This window comes from Pieris brassicae, chromosome 4 (genome assembly GCF_905147105.1).
Source record: "Pieris brassicae chromosome 4, ilPieBrab1.1, whole genome shotgun sequence".
In the NCBI taxonomy this organism is placed as follows: Eukaryota; Metazoa; Arthropoda; class Insecta; order Lepidoptera; family Pieridae; genus Pieris; species Pieris brassicae.
The window spans coordinates 21,095,772-21,108,899 of NC_059668.1; the positions used below are offsets into that span (position 1 = coordinate 21,095,772).

At 33.4% G+C, this 13,128-nt stretch overlaps 1 protein-coding gene across 1 annotated transcript in view; it reads right to left on the reverse strand.

Moving 5' to 3' along the window:
- The window catches only part of LOC123708985, a 62,072-nt gene extending 49,385 nt beyond the window's left edge, over positions 1-12,687 (reverse strand). The window contains exon 1 of the mRNA XM_045660047.1: positions 12,565-12,687. The gene's annotated coding sequence lies outside the window, so the exon portion shown is untranslated. The remainder of the gene's footprint in view (positions 1-12,564) is intronic.
- Positions 12,688-13,128: the final 441 nt, after the last annotated feature.

Consider the following 13,128-nt stretch of genomic DNA (forward strand, 5'->3'; position numbering starts at 1 on the left):
AATTATGATTTATTTATGTAAAAAGAAATAACTTTAGTATTATTATTAAGTATTAACATTTAACCAGTTGCCCACTGAAGTATTTCCCAACCAATTTGACTTAAGGTCCTTCAAGAAAAGAGCGTACCAATTCTCGAAAGGCCGGCAACACAGTTGCGAGCCTTCTGGCACTGTGAATGTCCATGGGCGGCGGTATAACTTAACAGCAGGTGAGCCCCCTGCCAGTTTGCCTCCTATTACATATAAAAAAATAAGTCTGTATCAAAACACGTTGAGTAATAAAAATATTCAAATGTTCTATTGCTATTTACACTCGTATAAACAATCCTCAAATATCTCTGTAGCTATCCAAGTCTAATATTCGTTGTGATTTATTGAATTAAACATATAAACAGACATTCAGATTCTATTTCCATTCGTAGTTAAATTGTGACATATATATTTTACAAATAATTTATTTATAAGTGTTTGAATTGCAGGAAAATAAATTTCCTTTGGAGATAAAAACTTAATATCAACAGTACCAGTGGGACTGTATATCATATTTTCGACGAGCTTGATGATTAACTGTCATGATATTTTTATATGAATGTTATGTGTTAAAAAGATTTATGTGTGATAGAGTAATTTGTTCATTTTGATACGTTATGTTATTATTATTGTTTATAATGTTCAAATAAAGGTTTAATGAACAAACCTATCAACTACACTACTACTGCGTATATATTGTTTGTACAACTACCACGAACTAAGGTTAGTCACTATTTTATGTATACGCAGCCAACTAGCTTAATCAGCTGTTCAATTAACAGCCTAGCCGTTTAACTAGCGGCCTGAAAGATGTTATATATATACGCTGAGAGCAATGATTTAACCATTACTCTCATAAACTCTCACACAATTAATCGAAATTAATTGAGTACTTTGTAATTATTTATATTTAAATGAGCAGTGTTGGCCTGGTGGCCTCAGTGTGCGACTCCAACCCATCCCATCAAATCTACGACTGGTTCGATTCCCGGCTGTGCACCAATGGACTTTCTTTTTTTAATTTAACATTCACTGGAACAGTGAAATTGTAAGGAAACCTTGCCTTACACGCAGAAGGCTGGTCACCTTCTTGCCTACTAGATTGACATATGATTATGAAACACATACAGAAATATGAAGACCTAAAACGGTTGTAGCGCCACTAATTTATTTTTATTTATTATTTTGTAGTAATATAACAAATAGAGCATCTGACGCGCGCTTATCGAAGCCACTGTTCCGCGCTGTCAATTATGGAAAAATAGTTATCACCCTTGTAACCCGATTGCGTCGGAAGAACTTCCAATTTAGAGAAGTGGGTTAGTAAACTCAATGAATATTAATAACGTTTAGCGAGTCGATTAATCTAAATGTGTATTCACTCGTTAACGACAGAGTCGGTACATATTTATTGTTAATATATAGGGCGATTTATTGAGCTAATTTACCGAGGCTTACGATCAATTGAATGAGCTTTTATAAGCTTTTATGAAGTGTTTTTCAGTTCAATCCAACGCATTACTTTTCAATTACATTTCCGTACTTGTATTACGTGGCGTAGGCCGGTATTCGAGAAACATATAACAATAACAAAACTATTATTGTTATATGTATATAGGCATTTAACCAGGCCCTATAAAACAAAATCTAGGACTAACCTATGACTGGTTCACAGATATTGCTCAAAATTTTTTTTTTTTTTTAAAAATCGAGCGAGAGTGAAGTCAGTTTCCGTACTTGTACGCACATTAGACCCTGCCTTCCCTTCCAAATGACCGCAGGACTAAACGCCATTCGATATGTCCCTACGCCCGGTATCCGATGTTGGCCGTGGCTTTAACACAGTGTTTCTACATCAGACACAAGTTTGGTACTGATGGATAACTGCCTGAGAAATACTTATATATATAGTGTAAAGAGTATCCGCAAGCAAAGATGTTGCTAAGTAACAACATATCATTGATGTGCACACTAAGCAGGGTCCTAGATGGGACACCACCTTGTATTCACGGGTTTAAGGTTGAAACATACGCTGATCGGCTAGGAAATCCAGTTGCAAAATTTCTCAGAGAGCCAATAGGCTGGAAGCTTCGAAAGAAGCGCTCCATGCGCCTCATCGAAGGCTTTTGCTATGTCCAAACTCACCGTCAGCGCCTCCCCCTTAGACACAATTTTCTGTGTGTTTTTTTCCCATCAATGTGTGAGATTACCAGCAGACCGACCACGACAAAAGCTGTATTAACGAGCGCTAATCAGCTGGTGGAATTATAGAATGGAGCCGGCCGTTAATAATAGGTTTCACTATTTTGTAGAACAAAAAATCCTCCCTGACGTACACGGAAACTTCCACCCGCCGCACAATGTAATGTACCCCGGTTAGGAAAGGTAGGAACTATCAACCGGGGAAGAAAGCTGATGAAGAAAGTTTAATGCCTTTTTTTTATTTTTTATTTTAAAAGGCACACTAACGAAACACATACAAACACTTACAGAAAACACATGAAATACAACAACACGATACATGCATGTGCATCAATAACAAGTGTGTACAACATTTAAAGCGTAACATTACAATGACAAAGAGAAAATAACTTAAAAATTAAAAGTAAAAGACATATCTGCAACATTTTAAATTTAACATTTTAATATATTTCTACTATGCAATTGTCGCTATTGGTCACGGATCAACAGTGGCTGCATCTTACGTCTGAAGACATGGAGACTTTCATTAAATGTATCTGCTTCGCATGTACTCAGAGCGTCGTTCAATGCAGATAGAGATCTGTTTAGAGGAGCATTACAACCCACGTTGGTCCGAACTTAAAAAAGGACTGAAGTGTTTCTTGTGTTCCTCTTTAAGAGGAATTTCACTTGACTTAAACATTAGGTAAATCTACAAAGTTATTTAAGATTTTGTAAACAAATATTATGTAAAAACAAATAACATTTAGAAGAATGTTTGTTGGGTTTATTTATATATATATAAATACACTCAACTAACCACAAGCACACGTTTGAAATGCAAATATCGTTACAAAAAACACAAAATGATTTTTGTTCTTCTGTTCTTCTTCTTATTCTTGATTCTTAATGGTAATGTTTAGTGCAGAAATAAATGAAATAAAAAATAAATCAATGGCGCTACAATCTTTTTAGACTACAGATTTCTGTATCTGTGTCATGATGATTTGTTAATCTAAGGGGCAAGTAGGTGATCAGCCTCCTGTGCCTGCACACCGTCAATTTTTTTGGTTCTAAGGCAAGCCGGTTAGTCGGTTTCCTCACGATGTTTTCCTACGTCGTTCGAGCGAATGTAAAATGCGCACATAGAAAGAAAGTCCATTGGTGCACAGCCGGGTATCGAACCTCCGACCTTAGGAATGGGAGTTGCACGCTGAAGCCACTAGGCCAACACTGCTGAATGCAGTCATATGTTATTTAATTTAACCAATTTCTTGATTAAAAGAGTATCTAAGCCGGCGAACTTTGTACCTAATTGATGAATTTGTTGATTGCTCTTAGCTTAATTTTAAAATGTCTATGAATACCTATAAAGTTAGTCTAAGACGTTGGGAAAATGAAAATGTTGATAAGATCAAGTTGTATTTTGTTCTCTAAATTTAATTTTCGTTTTAAGTAAGTTTCTCTTAAAACAATTATTAATATATACTTCAATAACAATTCTGCAGACAGATACAAAAACGTCACCATAAGAAAAACCAAAACAATCCGTTCTCTCGGTAGAGATAGTGTCCGTGTATAGATGTTTTCAGCGAAACTAATTGTTTCTATCTATACTACCACAACTATAACTTTCTAGTCGTAAGTGTTAGTACACTTTTACAGAGTTAAGAAGATTCTAAGCATTTATAAATGAAATTTCATTTTCAAACCTCGCATAGAGCGTCATGTTCTACTTTATTGTCTATTCGCCTGTCAATGAACTGTCCCGAATAACGGAGAACTTTTCTCAAGCGTTTAATATTATTGGAACATCGATACAAATATTCTAGACTACATGTCATTATTTTTTTTCTCTAAACAGGTTAAAATAATTTAATATTAAACGCCAATACTTCACTATTGAGTTCATACAATATTTACATAACTTGACGTTTTGAAGTGTTTTCAGCAATATTGGTGTCACTGGCACAAGAACTTCACAGATAACTACTTGATATTATAATTGGACTAAGCCTATGGCTGATAAGTTAAAAAGAACTTCGTCTTGGCCTTAGAGTTTTATATCGGATTTTTTCTTAATAATTAATTTTCATATATATTTTTCTTTATCGTAAGACCAAGTAGATATGCTCGTTGAGAGCCGCACTCAAAATAACCCATGCAGACACAACTTTCTCCCGAGATGTTTATTTACAATACTCTGCTGTATTGTCAAATAACTAATTGTGTCCTCTAGATGTAGTATCATCAGGGGATTATTTGTTTACCATTGGAATCCAGGAGCTTTTATCATTGATATTGAAGTTTGAAATTGGTTGAATTGTAAATGAATTCAAAGCTCTCTTTAAACGTAAATTAATAAATAAAGCTTTTTTATAAATTTGACGAATATTTAAATGTTCCCAATCCTTGGCATTGATTTGCTCCAATTCAAACAATTGTATGACTCAAAACTTAGCGATTAAAAGGAGTGGCGGAAAGTTTCTTGCCAGTTCTTCTTGCCCGCTTTACGCCCTTAACTTGAACTGGTAGTAAATGTTTTTTTTATATAAAATAGGGGGCAAACGGGCAGGAGGCTCACCTGATGTTAAGTGATACCGCCGCCCATGGACACTCTCAATGCCGGAGGGCTCGCGAGTGCGTTGCCGGCCTTTTAATTTAGAATTAATTTAACTTCTTTTCTGACGTTCATAAGTGTACTTGTTATGATTAATGTTATTTTGTTTTTAACTGTAATTCAGATGGTAAGCGAATTAGTCACATAGATTTGTCATCTGATGGATTTCAGGATATTAATTGAAATGATAAATCTGATATACATATATCGTTGTAGATTTACGATGGTTAGAATTGTCAAGTGGTATATAATAATCAGATAATTATGTCAACAAAGTTTTAAATACCAATATTAATCAAGACAGTTAAACAATAAAGTGTAATGGATCATTAACATAAGGTCAACTTTCCGTGTACAAACACTTCTTAATGTACTTTGAAGTCAATCGTGAGTTTATGTTTTTATATATGTATGCTTTCACATAGGAAGGAATATGAAAGGACAAACATTCTCAACACAGGTGCAAATGTATCGAAAACGAAATAAAGAATCATTGTTAAAGATTGCATTGCAAAATAAAACAATTTTGCGCTTAATATAAACAAATGTATCAGTCGGCTCGAGGGATTCTCACGTGCTTACACCTGCGTAATAATCATTTTTCATGAATATTAAGAATAAATATTACCACAAAAGTGCTTCATATAATTTTCCATACTTGGGTAATTGTATATTTTGTGTTATTTCGTGCTTACTTGATTTTTATTCTCTGAAAATTTTTATATAACATGCAACGAATATTTAAAATTAGCACGACGTTATACTTCATAGATATACATAAGTATTACATTAGAAATCACTTAATAATATTTAATAAACTAAATATCTATCGAGAAATAACTAGTGTTCACGATTATAATTATCACGTACTTATATATATTTATATGGGTTAAGATTATTATTCATATGTAATTGAACTACGAATCACAACAATATGTTATTGCGGACATTAACTGCCTACGAAGATAAACAAGAGTATATCAAAAGCCTATTTTTTTATATAGAACAAACGTAAACAGGCATGTGGCTCGGTTCATCTGATGTTAAACGATAAAATTCTATGTCATTATTTTAGTGCCCATGGACACTCAATGCTAGAGGGCATTGCCGGCGGAGAATAGTAACACTCTTTTATTGAAGAACTCTAAGTTGAATTTGTTCCATATAGCGCTGCAAAACTGTCTCAAAAACGCTTAGTTGTGGAACGTTGGACCTTGAGGTGATGTTCACATAGTGTCATAGTTTCTGCTAAGTCTAAACTCTGAATTACCCTAAGGATAAGATTAAGAATCGAGATTTAGCTCTTAGTTTCACTGCTGTACGTCAAAAATGTCTTGGGTTGTATCATACGGGAGCCATAGTTTGTCTTTGAATCTAATCATAAGTCTTATTATTTGTTTTAATATGATTTAAGTTATTAGATTTAAGATTTAAAATACTTACTAACATAGTTATGGAACCGTGTTTTCCGAAATAAACATTTTTTTTATTTAATAAGCCCAATTCTTCTTTTTTTTTGAGTCCGTAAAACATGCCATTTTCAATTCTAATATCAGGTTCGAGCCCTAGTTTTGTTTGAATGAACTTGCGTACTATTAATGTTTGCCATACAAAAACATCATCAGGAAACCGGCAACTTAGACTTACAAATGGATGACTGAATTCTCCACGATACACGAAAAACACTATAATAGTCACAAACACTATAAAAACCGTTAATAATTGTAAATCAATTTCAGTTTAGTCGATAAAAAATTTGAAACATCTTTTTAACTACGAATATAGAACTTTATTTGAATCAATTTGATCTGAACTCTCCAAAATATATTTCCACATTCTACACTTTGAATATTCAGTTCAAAATATTTACCGTATAGTTTTAACTTTTACTAACTTTTAAAGGTTGTTCGATACAAGCGATAGTTTAAAAATATTGTGTGTTAGTATTAAATTGTTTAACTTTTTTAGCTCTGCGTGTTTTAGCACGTTAATTCAGAAGCCTCGAGTATCTATAAATACATACGCAAACAGAAATTATAATTTTGAACCTAGTGGATACAACAAGCTTTTGGATACCCACTAACTAATACATAAAAATCATAAAATTCGTTCGAGACATTACAGAGCAGTGCGCTCAAACACCATGACTACATTTTATATACATTGTTTGCACATATGTTGAAAATGTCACCATTAGAATGCCTCATTCATTCATCAGGCTATTTATTTGCCGAATATTTAATGAAATGTCCACCCGTGTAAATCCGATATATGTCACTTATAACTTATAATTAGTTCATGTGTGAAAATAATAGTAACTAATTTTCTATAATTATCTTTTTCTATATTTGATATACTACTTCTTCAATCGTACTCATCAATTCACAAGGTTGTGTTAGTGGCACTCACAACTGCCTTCACTCTCCCCTTCCTTCGGCAAGCCTCTGCTACTTAATCGGTTCAGTGAGTAGGGGATTCTATCCAATATCTGGTGCCTTTCAATCTGCCAGTGTCGTGAGTTTTTTCTAAACGTTCTGGACCTCTGCGTGTTACATGTCCAAAAACAACTTGGAATCCGTTTGTAACAAAGTGTTGAAAGAAGATTTATTTCCTGTAACCGTCGTAGTATGGACACATTTGTTTCCTTAACGGTCCACGGAAACCAGAGCATCAAAATCTACGAAATGCCAAGTAAAAGCTAAATTTCAATAATTTAACTCTCTTTTATGTTAATAAAACATAATTTTAAACGGACAAAGTCATGTGCCAACTCGTACAACCGATTCTATTAAATGCTAACGTGAAAACAGTTATATTGATCGCCGCAAGCGTCGAATACACTATTAATACTTGAATATTGATGAAATGGTAATTAGCTCAATATCCAATAATGGTAACGACGGGATATCAAGCGTCACATTAGCGACTACCCTTAATTTTATTGCTTATAGCGTACCTGTAACTGTTAGTGACCTATTTGGACAATGGTTCAACTGATTATGAGCTTAGTTCACCAAAAGTTAGCATCTCATTGCTGATACTGCGTGTAAATTGCATGTGATTTAGCGGGTTTAAAGATATATTGATAAGAGATATATACCACCTGATATCTCATACCCCTTTCATATATTTATTTATTTTTGTTAACTTTATTGATTTCCAAATGCGTCGGGTTGTCACTCTCCCTAAAATATGGTGGTCGGGCTGATGGCTAGCCATGCGTCATACTCGTGAACGGGTGCTGCTTGTGGTGGACTTGAATTCGTGTATGCGGTAATGTTACTTATTTCGTATGTATGCGTGTTGTTCCCATGAGAATATAAGTGCGAGCTCCTATTTCACCATGCCTACTGCTTTTTTATTATTATTATTAATTGACTGATAATTACTTAGAGATGTCATGTGGAACATAGTGTAATGGTTGTAGTTCCATACAAACATTTTGTAAAACAAAAAACTTGGTGATTAAAAAGAGTGGCGGAGAGTTTATTGCCAGTTCTTCTCGACCTTGATTTGAGAACTGGCAGTAAATGTAAAATTAGAAGCATTTAATATGTATTTTTTACTGACGTTCATAAGCGTACATTGTGTTACCTAAATGAATAAATGATTTTGAGTTTGAATAAAGATTATAAAACATCTTCTTGTGGTTTTGTGCAGGTCGAAAAGAGATCGAAATACAGATAACTCCAGCCTAAACCTTTTTTATAATGAAAAAATTCAAGCTAATTAAAACATTAACTTGAGTTCTTCAAGTGAGCAAAAATGAAATAAATATGGAATACATGTTTCATAGAATCTTTGCCCAATGTTCTATGAATTAAGCCACTTCAAACACGTATAATTAACAAACTGTTTATACCACAGATTTTTTTTAAATATTAACATTGATTTGTTTGATTCATGTTCATTTAAATGTGAATATATTCGTTGACAAAGAAATAAACATCTAACTTAATGTAGATATTAAAATCTGTTATATAAACATTATTGGAAAAGAGATTCATAATTACTGGAATCAGTTACTCAGTTCAATGTTCAGAGGCCATTTCTCTGGATTAATACCGGCAGCTGAGTTTTACCATCAGACGTCAAGGCAGAACTATAACACAGAATATGAACTATAGAACAGAACACAGAAGATGTGGAATCTGCTACCCACTGAAGTACAACCGAACCAATCCGTTAATTTAGAACTCAATTAGAACGTGTCAATTCATAAAAGACCGGCAACGCACTCGCGAGCTCTCTGACATTAAGTGAGTCCATGGGCTCGCTTTACATCAGGTGATCCTCCTGCCCATTTACCTCCAGTACTATAAAAAAACACTCCAGCCAAATATTGGAAGGAGTGCTGCTCCAAGTTACTATGCACGTTTAAATGATTTCCCATACCAAACTCGGTCATTTCAACTCACCGCTGTCTTATTGAAGTCATTTATAATATTGCAGAAGAAACTTTCTTAACTCACAGTGTTTCACAGTAGTTTGCATAAAGTTTCATTTGACTTTAAAATAAGCTTTATAAGTGCTAGAAGAATTAACTATACAATGGGTAAGGTATATTTACAAAGACGCGAACAGATGGTTTTAACGTCAGTATTCGAAAAAGAGCTTGATGCTTCATGATCAAAATCTCAAACATAGCGTCACAAGACTCTTTTAATCAGTGATTACAGTGATCAGTGATTATTATTATATGAAAAGAAGGCACAAAATAACTTTTGTACAAATTACAAGCAGAAATTAAACGAATATTTTGGTAAATTGAAAAAGTATTTTCTATATTATAACCAGTATTTTCACTCATGCACTCTTTCATTGTACGTAATATTAATACACGAAAATTGAGAAAAGCAATTTTGTATGTACATCCACAAAGTAAAAGGAAAATCAATACGCTTAATAAAAACACACTGTCATTATTTGCGAAAACAAATATGAATTCTTTTTCTTTTCGATGGAATCAAAGATTTCCCCTTTTTCATATATTTACAAAGCAGTACATTACGGTAGCTATGCCAAGTCCCGATTAGTAGTTTACAAGTGATATATCTTGCAGTCCTAGATTTTATTCCGACGAAAATATTCCTTTTGTAGAAAGAAGACTAGACTATGTTTTGACATGTCAAACAGACAGTGACAGTCAACCCATAATCCTCATACATTAAACATAGAATTGTAAAGATTTTAATACTTTTACATAATCTGTAATTTTTATTTGTTAATGATTATTATTAAGCTTCAATTAATGCAAGATGGACTGTATAACTGACTTAGTTTCCACTTTCTCTTCATCACTTTCTTACGTTGCTTTGCTTTCTATTGTTGGTGGTTTGTTAACCTTCTGAAACGCAGATTTTTTAAACCAGCACTGAAGGAGGATCATCGTCTTTGGTATTGTATTGTGTTGATACCAGCCATAAGTTCTGTTATAAATGAATATGCATTTAAATGAAGTAACGTAATAAGTAAAAAGTGTATTGCTGAGAGGTTTCACAACATGATCCAAGACTGTATCTTGATACACTTTGGATAAAGTTTACTCTCCTTTAACATAAATGTAGTTTTCTGAATTCTTGATAAGACACGCCGCACCAAATCATCACTGACGCAGGATGATGACCACGTTGCACCTTTCCCACCACTTGACTAGCATCTTTAGAACTGTGAGCGTACACTTTATTATTTTGCTTATTGTATTGTGTTCTTAAATCGTGAAAGATTTTTCATCGGTAATGAGGATATTTTTGTGTTTTACACCTGCGTTGATCGACTCCCTTTAGTTGTAAAGATTTATTTACCGCATATGCCGTATATCGACGATAAGCACCAAGCCTTGTGTTGTTTTATAATACGCGACACAGTCCGAACGGGAATCTTCATTTCTTGCGATAAGATTTTTTGCTTCCTCATAAGGTTTGGACGAATCCTGGCTTAAACAGCATTAAAAGCTTTTGTAGTTCTAGCCGCATGCGGCCGCCCTTTTCTGGTCTTAGACAGACGAAGTGTTGTTGTATCTGATGATAGTACGATATACGAACCTACAGCTGATGCTTCAATCTTTTGAAGTGTCTGGAATATGACCGACGGCTTGATAACAAGTTGGTGCAAGGCGATCACTGCAAACCTATTTTATTTAACACCCTATTCCATATTGTGATTTGATAATGAACATGAAAAAATATGTAAAATGGCGCAAAATCGAAAGAACCTTTAAAATAATATACGAGTTCCAAATTCAAAACAATTCAATAGTTGAAATAAAGAAAAGTTTTTATTTAACAGTATTTATGGCCAGACCGTTTATATATGCTCTGTAATAAATGAATGAAAAATGTATCGATTGTGTTTAAATAGCTTATGTCAAACACAAAGCGCTTTGATCAAGCTATCATTTCTTTTAAAGAAAAATACTTCAAGTTGCAAAGTTATAACTTCTTTCAAAAGAAGTGACTGATCTTGTTATGATGAGCTTTTGGACTTAAAAAGTATGACAAAAGAATATTTAGGTGCCTTATTTTTTACTACAATAATTATCTGACGAAGATGTTCTGCGTTTGAATACAATACGAGTAGTAAGTAACAAAAACAGTTCGGGTAAGATGATACATAAGCCTAATTGTTTTCTTTTAATTATTATAAACAGATTACGAAAGACGAGAAGAAAGGACTTTGTTTACTTGACATGTATTATTCCAAATTTAAAACTATAAAAAGAAAAATCTCAAGGACTAATAACATGTCTTGTCATACTTTCTTGAATTAACTTAAAGTATCGCTAGTACGATGGCAAGCGGCTCCATGGGATATTGTTGATCCCTTGAAAGATAGGACGGGCTTTGGTATGAAATGTTACTTAAGTGGACATGTAAGCCGAGTCTTTTTCTTCTTTCGACTCTTTTTCCTCGGATAGGCAAAAGGCAAAATATCATAAACGGCTCAATATAGGAGTCTTTCCTCCAACTTCGATTTTGTTCCCTTTGGAGTAGATACTCTTGGGCCGTGAGGTTCAAATGCACAGGGGCTAATTAAAGAATTAAGTTGCTGCCTGGTAGAGAGTACCGCTGATAACCAGAGCTGGTGCTTTCCTCGCTCAACGACCGAATATCGTAATACAGCGCGAAAATTCTGCCAGTGTCACTGCCACAGGGACCAAACTTTTAAAATTTGTTTAAATTTTCCTTTTTCTTAATTATTTTTATTATTACAATGTAGGTTAATACAATTGTTAATACATAAAAAAAAAACTTGCATATGCTCAAAGTATTAGAAGCATATTTGTAGTTTTATGTTACTTGATTAGAATTCATAATTATTATTTTTAGTATTTTTGTATTTTCTATTATAAATAATAAAAGGAGTCATTTTAAATAAATCACCCCTTTGTCTACGAGGATTGAAATATTTATAAAAAAAAACATTTTTAATGTTTTTTTTGTTAATTCGAAATTAATGTATTTTATTGTAAATTTTTAATGTATTTCGAGGGATTAAAATTCACATACCGTAACATACCAACTACTGTGAATAAAATATTTTTATTTGCTGATTAGACAAGAAAATGGTAAACATGACTGACCTAAATAATTAAGCAAACTTGTAAAGTATTTCGTAACTAAATTCATTTATTTGCATATTAAAATATTTGCGAGGTATATGTAATTTATGCATTCGTTAACTTTGTTTATAAATGAATAGTATCATTTTTATTAATAAAAAATCTTACTTACCAAATAAAAGGTCGCATCCGATCAGATACAAAAACACTTCACAGATTTCTTGTAACAGAATTTTTAAGCAGATGCTACGCGGCATCTACACTATCGCTACGCAGTCTGCTACGCGGGCAGTCGCGTCGAGATGTCGCGATGAACTAAGGCCCTCGGTACAGAGGCTGCGCTACAACCACACAGGCACGATGCATACGACTTTGCTCTTTGGATTTCCTTTACACAGTAATTAACCGTCTTGTATCATTTGTTTAATATAATATCAAAGCCACTATTAAGCTTTAATTAGAGTCTCGTACAGACTCCGAAGTTCGATATATTTGAGATGTTATAAGTATAAATTATACAAAGTTATAAACTTATATAGTTAACATTTGCATCAAGTTACCTTAACTTAAAGTAAAGCAAAAATTTAATGCGAAATATTATAAACCTTAAAGCTTAATTAAAAGAGTTCTTAATAAAGTAAACATTATATTGTAATTTACACATTTTATGAAAACAATGACGGAGCGTGAAAAAATTCTTTTCGCACCTGGGCTTATACTGGAATTTATTAGCATT